At 39.1% G+C, this 20,593-nt stretch overlaps 1 pseudogene; it reads left to right on the top strand.

Moving 5' to 3' along the window:
• The first annotated feature begins 14,844 nt into the window (after nt 1–14,844).
• Nucleotides 14,845–16,277, top strand: LOC122477262 (annotated as a pseudogene).
• The last annotated feature ends 4,316 nt before the right edge of the window (nt 16,278–20,593 follow it).

Genomic DNA, 20,593 nt, shown 5'->3' with positions numbered 1-20,593 from the left:
GATATTCTTTCCTGCTTTGTCAAAGATGATTTGACCATATAGTTATAGATCCATTTCTGGGTATGACATTCTAACCATTAATCTTTCTTATCTTTTTTAAATCACGAATCTCTATGTAGTTGTGACTGATTATACTCCCTTCTGTTTGTTTATCATTCACTCAATGAGTCAAAATTATGTCAGTTGTGCCACTCTCCTACCAAAGACATCTCCTACCAAATATCATCCTAATATTCCTCCTGGAACAGAGTGATGACATCATTCAGTCCTTCATGCAAAGGATATAAGAAGTGGCAGTGTTGAGCCACTTCATTTTGTTTTGTGTTATAAAGTTTTGTTTCATTGACTTATTTAAATACTTCTAAATCGATAACCTTTTCACACTGCCACATCTTTCATAAATGATGATATTACAGATATTGCTGAGTGGACACAAAGTTATACTTTGTATTAAAAGTGTATTAGAATAGACTTCTAGTCACTCAATCAACACAAAGAACAACTTATTCCAAGCAAATAGAGAAGAATGACAATTGCTATTGATTTACTATTTACGTGTGTGCTGCATCATTAAGAGTTCACACCTTCCCATCCCACCACACTCCCAGCCAATTTTCAATGCAGCACACACGTAAATAGTAAATCAATAGCAATTGTCATTCTTCTCTATTTGTTTGGAATAAGTTGTTCTTTGTGTTGATTGAGTGACTAGAAGTCTATTCTAATACACTTTTAATACAAAGTATAACTTTGTGTCCACTCAGCAATATCTGTAATATCATCATTTATGAAAGATGTGGCATTATATTTATTTTAATGTTTTATACTTGCCTTAAATGTTAAATTTCTTTACTCCCTTTAAAAAAGAGCATACACCAACATTTAAAGTACTTTCACGTCTCTCTTTTTGGGAATAAGAAGTCTGTCTGTTTCTTATGCTTCCATTCCACAATTTTTGTTCCAGTCTTCCCATCTCTGTGCTATCTTGTTGCTACTAAGGCATTTTGTAGTATATTCAAGCTGTTCTTCCGGATCACCCAGTGCCTTGCTATTCTGTTGTGTGTTTGGGGCTTTGAGGGAGTTTGTTTTGTTTCATTTTGTTTTGTTGGCTGAAGTCTTGGACAAGTGATTTGTTAATTCAAGTGCTTTGCTCTTCTACTACAGCAAGATTCTTTTGTGATGTAATTATGAAAGCGGTATGCTTTTATTGACTAGCAGAAGCTGGTGAAATATGGCATGGGAGATTATATTGTTTATGCTCTCAAGGTCAAGCTAAAGAAGTTAGTGGATTTGGCAGCAAATGTTGCTGACAGCATCAGGGAGAGTATCTCATCTGAAACATAGTGTGAATATTGTTTATATGATCTGCAAGCTAGCACTCCATTTACAGGGAGTGATTTTTTTTAGCATTGTTTCAAAAAGGATTTTGCCAAGGAAGCTAGGCATAGCTCTTCTCATACATTTGTTACACTTAAATCTTTTGAAAACATTTCTAAAAATGTCTACATTTTTTAAAATGCCATTTCAACATGAAGCATTACGCAGCAGCAAAACATGAACTGGAAACTATGGACAGTCCCTCTGGCTCAGCTGAGTTGGAAAAAAAGTCAAACTGTTGAAAGTGGCAAAGCCTTCAACTTGATGTGATTAATGAGGCATTGGTTTCTAGTGCACACCATGGAGTAGGATAGCAGGTATTTACTCTTACAATAAGTGATGTTAGGGACTTTTGGGGGGCAGACAGCAGACATAAGCTCTAAGAAAAATAGTCCCTACATGAAGCTTAGGTGTCTCTCTGTGAAATCTTAAGACAACCTGTTTCTTCAAAATCATATTATTGTTGACTTGGAAAGAAACTTAGATGTCCACTAGAGCTTATCAGAATGCTTACCCATAGTAGGGACTCCTTAACTATTTGCCTCATGACAGACTTAATAAATGGATAAACGCATAAATACACCACATGCCAGAATCCCTACTACAGAGGTTCCTTCCAAGTGGTTAACCAGCCTCTACCTGAATACCTCAAATAACAAGAAATTTAACACCACCTGAGTAATCCATTCTATCTTGGAATAGCTCTGATTATTAGAAAGAAGTAAAATGAGTTTCCTTGTGGCTCCCACCTACTTATTTCTCCTATTGATAATGCTTGGAGTCACGAAAAATTAATCTAATTCTTCTTTACTAGCCCTTAAGATTTTTGAAGACTACCATTAACTTATCTTCCCCACTACACGTTTTCTCCAGTCCTCATATTGGTTCCCATATATATACCCTCTTCAGTATCCCTCACATAGACATACTCTTCTCGATATGATTTGACACAAGTAAGACTATCATATTATTAAGAATAATAATAACTAGTATATTGAATGTTTGTACTTAGCCCAGTGCTGTTTTACATTGATTTTCTCATTTAATCCTTACAAAAACCCTATGGGGAAAGTAGTATTATTATTACCCTGATTTTACAGATCTGACAATCTGGCTCTTATTAGTGCCACCTAAGGTTGTACTTGCTTTTTTTTTTTCATTTTGTTGTATTAGTTGGTTTCAGGGATGCTTGCGATTAATAAAATCCCATATTTTTTTCACCGCGAATTGCTGTCAGGTTTCTCTCTCAGTTTTCTGATTTTCTAAGCTAATATAGAAGTTTACAGTTGCACTTACTAAATTTCTCCTTAACAGTTTTATACTATTTTTATTTGTTTTCTTTGTTTTCTGGATGGGGGTGCATTTTTCTAGAATTTTCATAGAATTCTATTTTGATCTAAATAAACATTTAACATCTTACAACATTGAGGTTATCATTCAGAGTGTTAATTACTCTTCCCAGCTTTGTTCATTTACATGCATGATAAAATTGCCTCCTTCATCTTCATCCAAATAATAATAATAATGCTAAAGAAAACAGAGTTATGGACAGAATTCTGTAGCACAGCATTCAATAGATCTTTCCAGAATAATGAAAACAACAGTGTTTGGGTTCAGTTGTTCAATGCACCTAACCACTATTCAGCTTTCATTTTATCATATTATTAACTAGGACATTATGAAACACTTTGTCTAAACTTATTAGGAATAACATATATAATATCTGGGGTATTCACTTTTCTACCTAACTAGTAACTTCATCAAGAAAAAAAAAAGACACCCACGTGGTATAACTTGTTACCAATCAACCTTTGCTGTCCTCTTAGATGTCTGCTAAGTATGCATAAATCACCCACAGTATTATATTCTTTAATCTTTAAGAATCAAGGTTAAATCTACCTGTTAATAATTTCCAGAATCCAACTTTCCACTCTTATGGCATCTTTACCGATTTTCATATTTTGCTCAAGATTACTGACTGGTTCAGCAACCAAGTCAGTAAACTCTAATTTGTCTGAGTTAAAGAGTTAAACCTACAAAAGGTGGCTCACTGATACCTCGATATTTTCTCCCCTGTCTTAGGCTTCACTTCTTTACTTTAAAGATACAGTCTGAATTTTGGTATTCAGAGCCCCCTTCCAGTTTTCTTTCTCTTCCACCTTGCTTGTCACTGGACAAGATAAATTAATATGTCCTTGGCAATTATATGGTCAAAAATGGGTTCTAGGTGGTGGCGGTGGCCACGGGAGCAAGTCCCCCGCCGGGCTGTGGCAGGCTGCCTAGCCGGCGCTTTCATGCCCCAGCAAGGGGCTGTGTCTGGGTGGCACTAAAGGTGGAGCAGGTGGCAGGCAAAGAAGAGAGGAAGATGGCAGTGTAGGAGGATGCTGGGCTCACCGCGGGCATCCTGCTGATCACTTAGATTCCACCTACACCTGCTTAAATAACCCAGAAAACCGCCAGAACACTGGCAGAACGGAGTCTCCGGAGCCAGGCGCAGACGAGAGGCCCACGAAAGAGGGTAGGAAGGACAGCGAGGTGGTGTACGCTACACGGACTGGCAGGAGGGAGTTGGGGTGGAAGAGCGGCCTGCAGGCCAAGCACAGCCCCCGAGTCTGGCTTGCAAAAGGGGAGGGGCCTTACGGACTGTGTTCCAACAGCAAGAGGGACTTGACATCTGGAAGGTTATAAGCTAACACCTCTGCTCAGAGAACGGGAGGGCTGGAGGACAACGGGAGGGAGAGTTGTTGAGCCCCAGAGGACAGAGCTCAGCTTGGCAGGGAACAAAGGCACTCACCAGCACCATCTCCCTCGCCCATCCCCCAGCCAAAATCCCAAAGGGAACCAGTTCCTGCCAGGGAACTTGCTTGCACCGCTCAAAACCCAATGCTGTGCTTCTGCGGATCCATCCCTCCGGTGGGTCTGACTCCCTCCCGGTGCCACAGGGCCCCTCCCGAAGCGGATCTCTGAAGGAAAAGCAAGCTGAGCCTGCCCCTCCCGCCCCTGTGCACCTTGCCCATCCACCCCAGCTAATACACCAGATCCCCAGCACCACAAGCCTGGCAGTGTGCAAGTAGCCCAGATGGGGAACGCCACCCCACAGTGAATCCCGCCCCTAGGAGAGAGGGAAGAGAAGGCACAAACCAGTCTGACTGTGGCCCCAGGGGTGGGCTGGGGGCAGACATCAGGTCTGACTATGGCCCCGCCCACCAACATAAGTTATTCAAGACAGCACAGGGGAAGTGCCCTGCAGTCCCTCACCACTCCAGGGACTATCCAAAATGACGAAACGGAAGAATTCCCCTCAGAAAAAAGTCCAGGAAATAACAACAGCTAACGAACTGATCAAAAACGATTTAAACAACCTAACAGAAAGTGAATTTAGAATAATAGTCATAAAATTAATTGCTGGGCTTGAAAACAGTATAAAGGACAGCAGAGAATCTCTTGCTACAGAGATCAAGGGACTAAGGAACAGTCAGGAGGAGCTAAAAAATGCTATCAATGACTTGCAAAATATGGAGACAACTACGGCTTGGATTGAAGAGGCAGAGGAGAGAATAGGTGAACTAGAAGATAAAATTATGGAAAAAGAAGAAGCTGAGAAAAAGAGAGATAAAAAAATCCAGGAGTATGAGGGGAAAATTAGAGAACTAAGTGATGCACTAAAGAGAAATAATAAATGCATAATTGGTATTCCAGAGGAGGAAGAGAGAGGGAAAGGTGCTGAAGGGGTACTTGAAGAAATCATAGCTGAGAACTTCCCTGCACTGGGGAAGGAAAAAGGCATTGAAATCCAAGAGGCACAGAGAACTCCCTTCAGACGTAACTTGAATCAATCTTCTGCACAACGTATCATAGTGAAACTGGCAAAATACAAGGATAAAGAGAAAATTCTGAAAGCAGCTAGAGATAAACGTGCTCTAACATATAAAGGGAGACCTATAAGACTCATGACCCATCTCTCTACTGAAACTTGGCAGGCCAGAAAGGAATGGCAGGAGATCTTCAATGTGATGAACAGAAAAAATATGCAGCCAAGAATCCTTTATCCGGCAGGTCTGCCATTTAGAATAGGAGAGATAAAGGTCTTCCCAAACAAACAAAAACTGAAGGAATTCGTCACCACTAAACCAGCCCTACAAGAGATCCTAAGGGGGATCCTGTGAGACAAAGTACCAGCGACATCGCTACAACCATAAAACATACAGACATCACAATGACTCTAAACCCATATCTTTCTATAATAACACTGAATGTAAATGGACTAAATGCTCCAACCAAAAGACATAGGGCATTATAATGGATAAAAAAAACAAGACCCATCTATTTGCTGTCTACAAGAGACTCATTTTAGACCTGAGGACACCTTCAGATTGAAAGTCAGGGGATGGAGAACTATCTATCATGCTACTGGAAGTCAAAAGAAAGCTGGAGTAGCCATACTTATATCAGAAAAACTAGACTTTAAATTAAAGGCTGTAACAAGAGATGAAGAAGGGCATTATATAATAATCACAGGGTCTATCCATCAGGAAGAGCTAACAATTATAAATGTCTATGCGCCGAATACAGGAGCCCCCAAATATATATAACAATTACAAACATAAGCAACCTTATTGATAAGAATGTGGTAATTGCAGGGGACTTTAACACTCCACTTACAGAAATGGATAGATCATCTAGACAAACGGTCAATAAAGAAACAAGGGCCCTGAATGAGACATTGGATCAGATGGACTTGACAGATATATTTAGAACTCTGCATCCCAAAGCAACAGAGTATACTTTATTCTCAAGTGCATATGGAACATTCTCCAAGATAGATCACATACTGGGTCACAAAACAGCCCTTCATAAGTATACAAGAATTGAGATCATACCATGCATACTTTCAGACCACAATGCTATGAAGCTTGAAATCAACCACAGGAAAAAGTCTGGAAAACCTCCAAAAGCATGGAGGTTAAAGAACACCCTATTAATGAATGAGTGGGTCAACCAGGCAATTAGAGAAGAAATTTAAAATATATATCAAACAAATGAAGATGAAAATACAACAATCCAAACTCTTTGGGGTGCAGCGAAGGCAGTCCTGAGAGGAAAATACATTGCAATCCAGGCCTATCTCAAGAAACAAGAAAAATCCCAAATACAAAATCTAACAGCACACCTAAAGGAAATAGAAGCAGAACAACAAAGACACCCCAAACCCAGCAGAAGAAGAGAAATAAGAAAGATCAGAGCAGAAATAAACAATATAGAATCTACAAAAAAAAACTGTAGAGCAGATCAACGAAACCAAGAGTTGGTTTTTTGAAAAAATAAACAAAATTGATAAACATCTAGCCAGGCGTCCCTAAAAGAAAAGGGAGATGACCCAAATAGATAAAATCATGAATGAAAATGGAATTATTACAACCAATCCCTCAAAGATATGAGCAATTATCAGGGAATACTATGAAAAACTATATTCCAACAAACTGGACAACCTGGAAGAAATGGACAAATTCCTAAACACCCACACCCTTCCAAAACTCAATCAGGAGGAAATAGAAAGCTTGAACAGACCCATAACCAGCGAAGAAATTGAATCAGTCATCAAAAATCTCCCAAGAAATAAGAGTCCAGTATCCGATGGCTTCCCAGGGGAGTTCTACCAGGCATTTAAAGCAGAGATAATACCTATCCTTCTCAAGCTATTCCAAAAAATAGAAAGGGAAGGAAAACTTCCAGACTCATTCTATGAAGCCAGTATTACTTTGATTCCTAAACCAGACAGAGACCCAGTAAAAAAAGAGAACTACAGGCCAATATCCCTGATGAATATGGATGCAAAAATTCTCTTTAAGATACTAGCAAAGAGAATTCAACAGCATATAAAAAGAATGATTCACCATGATCAAGTGGGATTCATTCCTGGGATGCAGGGCTGGTTCAACATTCACAAATCAATCAATGTGATACATCACATTGATAAAAGAAAAGATAAGAACCATATGATCCTGTCAATCGATGCAGAAAAGGCCTTTGACAAAATTCAGCACCCTTTCTTAATAAAAACCCTCGAGAAAGTCGGGATAGAAGGAACATACTTAAAAATCATAAAAGCCATTTATGAAAAGCCCACAGCTAACATCATCCTCAATGGGGAAAAACTGACAGCTTTTTCCCTGAGATCAGGAACAGGACAGGGATATCCACTCTCACTGCTGTTGTTTAACATAGTGTTGGAAGTTCTAGCATCAGCAATCACACAACAAAAGGAAATCAAAGGCATCAAAATTGGCAAAGATGAAATTAAGCTTTCACTTTTTGCAGATGACATGATATTATACCTGGAAAATCCAATAGACTCCACGAGAAGTCTGCTAGAACTGATACATGAATTTAGCAAAGTTGCAGGATACAAAATCAATGTACAGAAATCAGTTGCATTCTTATACACTAATAATGAAGCAACAGAAAGACAAATAAAGAAACTGATCCCATTCACAATTGCACCAAGAAGCATAAAATACCTAGGAATAAATCTAACCAAAGATGTAAAGATCTGTATGCTGAAAACTATAGAAAGCTTATGAAGGAAATTGAAGAAGATATAAAGAAATGGAAAAACATTCCATGCTCATGGATTGGAAGAATAAATATTGTCAAAATGTCAATACTACCCAAAGCTATATACACATTCAATGCAATCCCAATCAAAATTGCACCAGCATTCTTCTCGAAACTAGAACAAGCAATCCTAAAATTCATATGGAACCACAAAAGGCCCCGAATAGCCAAAGGAATTTTGAAGAAGAAGACCAAAGCAGGAGGCATCACAATCCCAGACTTTAGCCTCTACTACAAAGCTGTCATCATCAAGACAGCATGGTATTGGCACAAAAACAGACACATAGACCAATGGAATAGAATAGAAACCCCAGACCTAGACCCACAAACATATGGACAACTAATCTTTGACTAAGCGGAAAAGAATATGTAATGGATAAAAACAATCTCTTTAACAAATGGTGCTGGGAGAACTGGACAGCAACATGCAGAAGATTGAAACTAGACCACTTTCTCACACCATTCACAAAAAATAAACTCAAAATGGATAAAGGACCTGAATGTGAGACAGGAAACCATCAAAACCCTAGAGGAGAAAGCAGGAAAAGACCTCTCTGACCTCAGCCGCAGCAATTTCTTAATTGACACATCCCCAAAGGCAAGGGAATTAAAAGCAAAAATGAACTACTGGGACCTTATGAAGATAAAAAGCTTCTGCACAGCAAAGGAAACAACCAACAAAACTAAAAGGCAACCAATGGAATGGGAAAATATATTTGCAAATGACATATCGGACAAAGGGCTAGTATCCAAAATCTATAAAAAGCTCACCAAACTCCACACCCAAAAAACAAATAACTCAGTGAAGAAATGGGCAGAAAACATGAATAGACACTTCTCTAAAGAAGACATCCAGATGGCCAACAGGCACATGAAAAGATGGTCAACGTCGCTCCTCATCAGGGAAATACAAATCAAAACCACACTCAGATATGACCTCATGCCAGTCAGAGTGGCCAAAATGAACAAATAAGGAGACTATAGATGCTGGAGAGGATGTGGAGAAACGGGAACTCTCTTGCACTGTTGGTGGGAATGCAAATTGGTGCAGCCGCTCTGGAAAACAGTGTGGAGGTTCCTCAAAAAATTAAAAATAGTCCTACCCTATGACCCAGCAATAGCACTGCTAGGAATTTATCCAAGGGATACAGGAGTACTGATGCATAGGGGCACTTGTACCCCAATGTTTATAGCAGCACTCTCAACAATAGCCAAATTATGGAAAGAGCCTAAATGTCCATCAACTGATGAATGGCTAAAGAAATTGTGGTTTATATACACAATGGAGTAGTACGTGGCAATGAGAAAGAATGAAATATGGCCCTTTGTAGCAACATGGATGGAACTGGAGAGTGTGATGCTAAGTGAAATAAGCCATCCAGAGAAAGACAGATACCATATGGTTTCACTCTTATGTGGATCCTGAGAAACTTAACAGAAACCCATGGGGGAGGGGAAGGAAAGAGAAAAAGAGGTTAGAGTGGAAGAGAGCCAAAGCATAAGAGACTGTTAAAAACTGAGAACAAACTGAGGGTTGATGGGGGGTGGGAGGGAGGAGAGGGTGGGTGATGGGTATTGAGGAGGGCACCTTTTGGGATGAGCACTGGGTGGTGTATGTAAACCAATTTCACATTAAACTTCATATATTGAAAAAAAAGTGGATTCTAAATGAGAATGCTGTTAAGATAAGAGCACTTTTTACACAGCTTCATAATCTCTTGCTGTTATTTACAATCAAGATAGAACAGAACTAATGTAATCTAATTCAACAACCACAGTAAACACACTTGATTTGTTTTGATTTACATTGTAAACAAAAATCTATGTTACACTAAAGAAAACTTTGGAGTGGAGGAAATTCATGACAGTAAAAACTGAGACACTGAAAGTACATGAAATAAATTAATATATCTTTTCAAATTAGTGCACATATCTTGACAAATTAGTATTTTCATTTTCTTTTGGTAAATACTCAGTAGTGTGAATTACTGGATCCTATGGTAATTCTATTTTTAAGTTTTAGAACAACCCCCATACTGTTTTTCACCGTGTCTGCACAAATTTACATTCCTAACAACAGTGCACAAGAGTTCTCTTTTCTCCAAGTCCTTGCCAACACTTGTTATTTCTTGTCTTTCTGATACTAGCTATTTTAACTGGTGTGAGGTGAAATAAACAACAACAAAAAAGAACAGAAACAGACTCATAAATACAGAGAACAAACTGGTGGTTGCCAGTGTGTGTGGGGGGCGGGGAGGATAGGTAAAACAGGTGAAGGGAATTAAGAGGTACAAACTTTCACTTATAAAATAAAGGCATGGGCTGGCAGGAGGTAGCAAGGGTGGTGGAGGGGCAACCCACGCAGCAAGGCAGAGTTGAGGGGCTTGCAAAAGCAGAGGGGCTGGACTCCATGTGTTGGGACAGCCAGCTAGACTTAACATCTGGAATATTAAAAGTCAATAGCTCTGCTCTCGGAGAGTGGGGAGGGCGAGAGGGCACTGGAAGTGAGAGTGGCTCAGCCGCTGAAGTCAGAGCTCAGCTCCAGGGAGAACAAAGGCAATGGCAAGCACCATCTCTCTCTCCCATCCCCCAGCCAAAACCCAAAGGGAATCAGTTCCTGTCACCGAACTTGCTTGCACCTCAAAAACACCCAACTCTGTGCTTCTGTGGATCCATCCCTCCCACCAGTCAGCCTCCCTCCCAGTGCTGCAGGGTCCCTCCCACAGGGGATCACCGACAGCAAAGCAAGCTAAGACTGCCTCTCCCGCCCCTGTGCACCTTGCAGATCCACACCGGGTAATATGCCAGATCCCATCAAAGCAGCACCACAAGACTGAGAGTGTGCAAGTAGCCCAGACAGGGGCCACACCACTCCACAGTGAGTCCTGCCCCTGGTAGAGGGGAAGGTAAGGTACACACCAGTCTGAATGTGGCCCCAGTGGTGGGCTGGAGGCAGACATTGGGTCTGACTGCAGCCCTGCCCACCAACACAAGTTACTCCAGATAGCACAGGGGATGTGCCCTGCAGTTGGGAGCCACTGCAAGAACTATCCAAAATGACAAAACGGAAGAACTCTCCTCAAAAGAAACTCCAGGAAGTAGCGACAGCTGAAGAATTGATCAAAAATGATTTAAGCAATATAACAGAAAAAAATTTAGATTAATAGTCATAAAATTAATCACTGGTCTTGAAAAAAGCATAGAAGACTGCAGAGAATCTATTGCTACAGAGATCAAGAGACTAAGAAATAGTCATGTGGAGATAAAAAATGCTATAAATGAGGTGCAAAATAAAATGGAGGCAGCCATAACATGGATTGAAGAGGCAGAGGAGAGAATAGGTGAATTAGAAGATAAAATTATGGAAAAAGAGGAAGCTGCGTAAAAGAGAGATAAAAAATCCAGGAGTATGAGGGGAGAATTAGACAACTAAGTGATACAATAAAACAGAACAATATCCGTATCATAGGAATTTCAGAAGACCAAGACAGAGAGAAAGTGGCTGAAGGTGTAGTTGAACAAATAATAGTTGAGAATTTCCCTGATCTGGGGAAGGAAAAGGGTACTGATATCCAAGAGGTGCAGAGAAATCCCTTCAGACATAACTTGAATCGATCTGCAGGACATCTCATAGTGAAAATGGCAAAATACAAGCATAAAGAGAAAATTCTGAAAGCAGCTAGGGATAAACATGCTCTAACATATAAAGGGAGACCAATAGATCTAGTGAAAGATCTATCTACTGAAACTTGGCAGACCAGAAAGGAATGGCAGGAATACTTCAATGTGATGAACAGAAAAAATATGCAGCTAAGAATCCTTTATCCAGTAAGTCTGTCATTCAGAATAGAAGGAGAGATAAAGGTCTTCCCAAACAAACAAAAACTGAAGGAATTCATCACCACTAAACCAGCCCTACAAAAGATCTAAGGGGGATTATATGAGTAAAATGTTGCAAGGACCACAAAGTACCAGAGACATCACTACAATCATGAAACCTACACACATCACAATGATTCTAAACTGATATCTTTCAAAAATAACACTGACTGTAAATGGACTAAATGCGCCAACCAAAAGACATAGGGTATCAGAATGGATAAAAAAAACAGGACCCATCCATATGCTGTCTACAAGAGACTCATTACGACCTGAGGACACCTTCAGATTGAAAGTCAGGGGATGGAGAACTATCTGTCATGCTACTGGAAGTCAAAAGAAAGCTGGAGTAGCCATACTTATATCAGACAAACTAGACTTTAAATTAAATGTTGTGATAAGAGATGAAGAGGGGCATTATATAATAATTACAGGTCTATCCATCGGGAAGAGCTAACAATTATAAATGTCTATGCACTGAATACAGGAGCCCCCAAATATATAAAACAATTAATCGCAAACATAAGCAACCTTATTGATAGGAATGTGGTAATTACAGGGAATTTGATACCCCACTTACAACAATGGATAGATCATCTAGACACAGAGTCAGTAAAGAAACAAGGGCCCTGAGTGATACATTGGATCAGATGGCCTTGACAGATACATTTAGAATTCTGGACCCCAAAGCAACAGAATATACTTTCTTCTTGAGTGCACATGCAACGTTCTCCAAGATAGATTACATACTGGGTCACAAAACAGCCCTTCATAAGTATACAAGAATTGAGACCATACCATGCATACTTTCATACCACAATGTTATGAAACTTGAGATCAACCACAGGAAAATGTCTGGAAAACCTCCAAAAGCATGGAGGTTAAAGAACACCCTACTGAAGAAAGAATGGGTCAACCAGGAAATTAGAGAAGAAATTTAAAAATATATGGAAACAAATGAAAATGAAAATACAACATTCCAAATGTTTTGGGATGCAGCGAAGGCAGTCCTGAGAGGAAAATACATTGCAATCCAGGCCTATCTCAAGAAACAAGAAAAATCCCAAATACAAAATCTAAAAGCACATGGAAAGTAAATACAGGCAGAACAGCAAAGGCACCCCAAACCCAGCAGAAGAAGAGAAATAATAAAGATCAGAGCAGAAATAAACAATATAGAATCTATAAAAACTGTAGAGCATATCAATGAAACCAAGAGTTGGTTTTTTGAAAAAACTAAACAAATTGATAAACCTCTAGCCAGGCTTCTCAAAAAGATAAGGAAGATGAGCCAAATAGGTAAAATCATGAGTGAAAATGGATTTATTACAACAAATCCCTCAGAAATGCAAGCAATTATCAGGGAATACTATGAAAAATTATATGCCAACAAACTGGACAACCCGGAAGAAATGGACAAATTTCTAAGCACGTACACACTTCCAAAACTCAAACAGGAAGAAATAGAAAACTTGAACACACCCATAACCAGCGAAGAAATTGAATCAGTAATGAAAAGTCTCCCAACAGACAAAAATCCTAGACAAGATGGCTTCCCAGGGGAATTCTACCAAACATTTAAAGCAGAGATAATACCTATCCTTCTCAAGCTTTTCCAAAAAATAGAAAGGGAAGGAAAACTTCCAGACTCATTCTATGAAGCCAGAATTACTTTGATTGCTAAAGCAGACAGAGACCCAGCAAAAAGAGAGAACTACAATCCAATATCCCTGATGAATGTGGATGCAAAAGTTCTCAATAAGATACCAGCAAATCGAATCCAACAGCATATAAAAAGAATTATTCACTATGATCAAGTGGTATTCATTCCAAGCTGCAGGGCTTGTTCAATATTTGCAAATCAATCTCTGTGATACATCACATTAATAAAAGAAAAGTACCATATGATACTGTCAATCGATGCACAGAAAGCATTTGACAAAATTCAGCATCCTTTTTTTATAAAAACCCTCGAGAAAGTCAGGATAGAAGGAACATACTTAAACATCATCAAAGCCATTTATGAAAAGCCCACAGCTAATATCATCCTCAATGGGGAAAAACTGAGACCTTTCCCCCCTGAGATCAGGAAAACGACAGAGATGTCCACTCTCACTGCTGTTGCTTAACATAGTGTTGGAGGTTCTAGCATCAGCAATCAGACAACAATGGGAAATCAAAGGCATCAAAATTGCAGATGACATGATATTATACATGGAAAACCCAATAGACTCCACCAAAAGTCTAGTAGAACTGATACATGAATTCAGCAAAGTCGCAGGATACAAAACCAATGTACAGAAATCAGTTGCATTCTTATACACTAATAATAAAGCAACAGAAATACAAATAAAGAAGCTGATCCCATTCACAATTGCACCACGAAGTATAAAATACCTAGAAATAAGCCTAACCAAAGATATAAAAGATCTGTATTCTGAAAACTATAGAAAGTTTATGAAGGAAATTGAAGAAGATATAAAGAAATGGAAAAACATTCCATGCTGATCTCTTGTAGGGCTGTTTTAGTGGTGATGAATTACTTCAGTTTTTCTTTGTCTGAGAAAACCTTTATCTCTCTTTGTATTCTGAATGACAGGTTTGCTGGATAAAGGATTCTTGGCTGCACATTTTTCCTATTCAGGACATTGAAAATTTCCTGCCATTCCTTTCTGGCCTGCCAAATTTCAGTAGATAGTTCTGCTAATACATTTATGTGTCTACCCTTGTACATTAAGGTCTGTTTGTCCCCAGCTGCTTTCAGAAATATCTCTTTATCTTTGTATTTTTCCAGTTTCACTATGATGTGATGTGCAGAAGATCAGTTCAAGCTATGTCTGAAGGGAGTTTTCTGTGCTAATGCTGCTTCTTTGAATTTGTAATTCGATATATTCACCACAGAGCTTGACAAAAAGAGGGCTCAACCTTTGTTTTTACAATTATAGTCTAATGTTTTCCTCAGTCATTTTACCTATGTTCATAAACCACTGATTATTTTTACAAAATCATGAAGATATTGGCACCCTGTATCTTCTATTTGGTGCATGAGTTGGAATAGTGGGAACTACCCTAAATGTTATAATCCATGCCAAACTAGGTCAATCCAGGGCCATACTGTAAGATGAAAAAATTTATAATGTAATTGTGACTGCCCACACATATTCATAATAATTTTCTTTATAATATTGTCTATTATAATTGGAGGGTTTGGAAAGTGATTAGTACCACTAATAATTGGAACATCTGATATACCATTTCTCTGAATCAACAATAAAAGCTTCTGACTATTACCACCATCATTTGTACTCTTACATCATCCATAGTTAAAACAGGTTCAGGAACCAGTTGGACTGTATATCCTCCTCTAGCTGGCAATCCAGCACACACAGGAGCATCACTAGATCTATTTTTCCCCTTTACTTAGCAGGTGTATCCTCAATTTTAGTGGCTATCAACTTCATTACTATATCAACATGAAACCACCTGCTATATCCCAATATGAAACACCTTTATTCATTTGTTTTGTCCTAATTACAGCTGTTCTACTTCTGTCACTTTCAGTTTTAGCAACTGGAATTGCTATGTTACTAACAGAACACAACCTAAGTACCACATTTTTTGACCCTACAGAAATATGAGACACTATTTTATAACAACTATATTGATATATTGATTCTTCTGGCACCCTGAAGTGTATATCCTAATTTTACCTGATTTGGGAATGATTGCACATATTATTACCTATTATTCAGGAGGAAAAAAAGAACCCTTTGTATATATAGAAATAGTTTCAGCCATAAGTCCATCAGATTCCTAGCTTTCATTGCATGAGCTCACCATATATTTACTGTAGGCATGAATGCCAACACATGAGCATACCTTACATCAGCCTTTATAATTATTGCTATCCAAACAGGAGTAAAAGTATTTAGTTGACTAACAACCTTTCATGGAGGTGACATCAAATGATCACCAGGCATGTTATGAGTCCTGGGTTTTATCTATTTATTCACAGTGGGGGGCTTAACAGGAATTGTATTAGCTAATTCATTCCTAGATATTCTCCTCCATGACACATATTATATAGTAGCACATTTCCACTATGTCTTATCAATAGAAGCAGTATTTGCTATTATTGGAAGTTTCATTCATTGATTCCCTCTATTTTCAGTCTGCACACTTAATTCTACTTAGGCAAAAGTTCACTTCATAATTATAATTGTTGAGGTTGATATAATCTTCTTCCCATAACACTTTCTTGACTTATCAAGAATACCTTCATGCTATTCCAATTATCCAGATGTGTACACAACATGAAATACCATCTCATAAACAGGCTCATTCATCTCATCACCACAGTTATATTAATAATCTTTATAGTTTGAGAAGCTTTTGCATCCAAATGAGAACTAGCAATGGTAGAGGCAATTAATTCTAACTTCAAATGACTACTTTGATGCCGTCCTCCATCTCACATATTTGAAGAATCCACTTGCATAAGTCTAAAATAAGAAAGGAAGGAGTCAAAACTTCTCAAACTTGTTTCAAGCCAACACCATAACCATTACGTTTTTCTCAATAATGAGATGTTATTAAAAATTACAAAACTTTGTCAAAGTTAAATTATAGGTTGGAGTCCTGTATATTTCTATGGCATACCCCTTTCAATTAGGTTTCTAAGATGTGACATCTCCAATGATAAAAGAATACTTACATTTTCATGACAACATGCTGATGATCATCTTAATCAGCTCTTTATTACTTTATATTATTTCATTAATACTAACAACTAAATGGGGGCCCCTGGGTGGCTCAGTCAGTTAAGCATCCAGCTCTTGGTTTCAACCCAGGTAATGATCATGGTTCATGAGTTTGAGCCCCACATGGGGCTCAATAATGACAGTGAAGAGCCTGATTGGAATGATCTCTCCCTCTCTCTCTGCCCTTCCCCGCTTGTTATCTCTCTCTCTCTCTCGCTCTCAAAATAAATATATAAACTTAAAAAAATACTGAAAGGTAAATGTCACACCCCCTCGAGGAAGATGGCAGTGTAGGAGGACACTGGGCTCACCGTGTCCTCCTGATTGCTTAGATCCCACCCACATATATCTAATTTACCCAGAAAAATACCAGAAGACTAGCAGAACGGACTCTCCAGAGCCAAGCATAGATGAGAGGCCCATGGAAGATGGTAGCAAGGGAGGAAAGGCAGTGCACACTACACGGACTGGTGGGAGGGAGCCAGGGCAGTGGAGGGACAGCCAGCCCACCCAGCAAGGCAGAGCCCCTGAATCTGGCTTGCAAAAGTGGAGGGGCAGGACAGAGTGTGTTCTGACAGCCAGTAGGACTTAAACTCTGGAATATTATAAGTCAACAGCTCTGCTCAGAGAGCCGGGGGGCTAAAGGATATTGGGAGAGAGAGTTGTTGAGCCCCAGAGGACAGAGCTCAGCTTAGTGGGGAACAAAGGTGTTGTGAAGCGCCATCTCCCTCGCCCATCCCCCAGCCAAAATCCCAAAGGGAACCAGTTCCCGTCAGGGAACTTGCATGCACCGTGCAAACACCCAACATTGTGCTTCTGTGGATCCATCACTCCGATGGGTCTGCCTCCCTTCTGGTGCTGCAGAGCCCCTCCTGAAGCAGACCACTGAAGGCAAAGCGAGCTGAGCCTGCCCCTCCTGCCCCTGTGCACCTTGCAGGTCTACCCCAGCTAATATGCCAGATCCAATCAAAACAGCACCACAAGCCTGGCAGTGTGCAAGTAGCCCAGAGAGAGGCCCCACCACTCGACAGTGAGTCCTGCCCTGGGAGAGGGGTGGATAAGGTACACACCAGTCTGAGTGCGGCCCCAGGGTGGGCTGGGGGCAGACATCAGGTCTGACTGCAGCCCCGCCCACCAATGCAACTTACTCCAGACAGCACAGGGGAAGAGCCCTGCAGTTACCCACCACTCCACGGACTATCCAAAATGATGAAATGGAAGAATTCTCCTCAAAAGAAACTCCAAGACATAGCGACAGCTAATGAACTGATCAAAAACGATTTAAGCAATATAGCAGAAAATGAATTTAAAATAATAGTCACAAAATTAATCAATGGCCTTGAAAAAAGTATAGAGGACAGCAGAGAATCTATTACTACAGAGATCAAGGGACTAAGAAACAGTCAGGAGGAGCTAAAAAATGCTATAAATGAGCTGCAAAATAAAATGGAGGCGACCACAGGTCGGATTGAAGAGGCAGAGGAGAGAATAGGTGAATTATAAGATAAAATTATGGAAAAAGAAGAAACTGAGAAAAAGAAATAAAAAAAATCCAGGAGTATGAGGGGAGACTTAGAGAACTAAGTGACATAATTAAATTAAATAATATATGCATAATTGGTATTCAAGAGGAGGAAGAGAGAGGGAAAGGTGCTGAAGGGGTACTTGAAGAAATAATAGCTGTGAAGTTCCCAGATCTGGGGAAGGAAAAAGTCATTAAAATCCAAGAGGCACAGAGAACTCCCTTCAGACGTAACTTGAATCAATCTTCTGCACAACGTATAATAGTGAAACTGGCAAAATACAAAGATGAGGAGAGAATTCTGAAAGAAGCTAGGGATAAACAGGCTCTAACCTATAAAGGGAGACTGAGAAGACTCCTGATGTATCTGTCTACTGAAATTTGGCAGGCCAGAAAGGAATGGCAGGAAACCTTCAATGTGATGAACAGAAAAAATATGCAGCTGAGAATCCTTTATCCAGCAAGTCTGTCATTTAGAAAAGAAGGAGAAATAAAGGTCTTCCCAAACAAACAAAACTGAAGGAATTCATCACCACTAAACCAGCCCTACAAGAGATCCTAAAGGGGATCCTGTGAGACAAAGTACCAGAAACCTCGCTACAAGCATGAAAATAGACATCACAATGACTCTAAACCCATATCTTTCTAAAATAACACTGAATGCAAATGGACTAAATGTGCCAACCAAAAGACATAGGGTATCAGAATGGATAAAAAAAAAAACAGGACCCATCTACTTGCTGTCTACAAGAAACTCGTTTTAGACCTGAGGACACCTTCAGATTGAAAGTGAGGGGATGGAGAATTATCTATCATGCTACTGAAAGTCAAAAGAAAGCTGGAGTAGCCATACTTATATCAGACAAATTAGATTTAAATTAAAGGCTGTAACAAGAGATGAAGAAGGGCATTCTATAATAATTAAAGGTCTATCCATCAGGAAGAGCTAACAATTATAAATGTCTATGCGCCGAATACAGGAGCCCCCAAATATATATAAAAAATTAATCACATACATAAGCAACCTTATTGAGAAGAATGTGGTAATTGCAGGGTACTTTAATACTCCACTTACAACATTGGATAGATCATCTAGACACAGAGTCAGTAAAGAAACAAGGGCCCTGAATGATACATTGGATCAGACGGACTTGACGGATGTATTTAGAAGTCTGCATCCCAAAGCAACAGAATATATGTTCTTCTCCAGTGCACATGCAATATTCTCCAAGATAGATCACATCCTGGGTCACAAAACAGCCATTCATAAGTATACAAGAATTGAGATAATAACATGCATACTTTCAGACCACAATGCTATGAAGCTTGAAATCAACCACAGGAAAAAGTCTGGAAAACCTCCAAAAGCATGGAGGTTAAAGAACATCCTAAAAAAGAATGAATGAGTCAACCAGGCAATTAAAGAAGAAATTAAAAAATATATGGAAACAAATGAAAATGAAAATACAACAATCTAAACGCTTTGGGATGCAGCAAAGGCAGTCCTGAGAGGAAAATACATTGCAATCCAGGCCTATCTCAAGAAACAAGAAAAATCCCAAATACAAAATCTAAAAGCACATGGAAAGGAAATACAGGAAGAATAGCAAAGACACCCCAAACCAAGAGAAAAAGAGAAATAATAAAGATCAGAGCAGAAATAAACAATATAGAATCTAAAAAAAACTGTAGCAGATCAATTAAACCAAGAGTTGGTTTTTTGAAAAAATACCCAAAACTGATAAACCTCTAGCCAGGCTAGAGGTTTCAAAAAGAAAAGGGAGATGACCCAAATAGATAAAATCATGAATGAAAATGGAATTATTACAACCAATCCCTCAGAAATACAAGCAATTATCAGGGAATACTATGAAAAATTATATGCCAACAAACTGGACAACCTGGAAGAAATGGACAAATTCCTCAGCACCCACACACTTCTAAAACTCAAACAGGAAGAAAAAGAAAACTTGAACAGAACCATAAACAGCAAAGTAATTGAATCAGTTATCAATAATCTCCCAACAAATTAACAGTCCAGGACCAGATGGCTTCCCTGGGAAAGTCTACCAGACATTTAAAGCAGAGATAATACCTATACTTCTGAAGTTGTTTCGAAAAATAGAAAGGGAAGGAAAACTTCCAGACTCATTCTATGAAATCAGCATTATTTTGATTCATAAACCAAACAGACACCCAGGAAAAAAAAGAGAACTACAGGCCAATATCCCTGATGAATATGGATGCAAAAATTCTCAATAAGATACTAGCAAATCGAATTCAACAGCATATAAATGAATTATTCACCATGACAAAGTGGGATTCATTCCTGGGCTGCAGGACAGGTTCAACATTCACAAATCAATCAATGTAATACATCACATTAATAAAAGGAAAGAAAAGAACCATATGATCCTGTCAATCGATGCAGAAAAACCAT

Source organism: Prionailurus bengalensis, chromosome X (assembly GCF_016509475.1).
Source record: "Prionailurus bengalensis isolate Pbe53 chromosome X, Fcat_Pben_1.1_paternal_pri, whole genome shotgun sequence".
Classification (NCBI taxonomy): Eukaryota; Metazoa; Chordata; class Mammalia; order Carnivora; family Felidae; genus Prionailurus; species Prionailurus bengalensis.
Note: the sequence above shows the minus strand (reverse complement) of the source record. Positions and strands in the feature narration are given on the sequence as shown.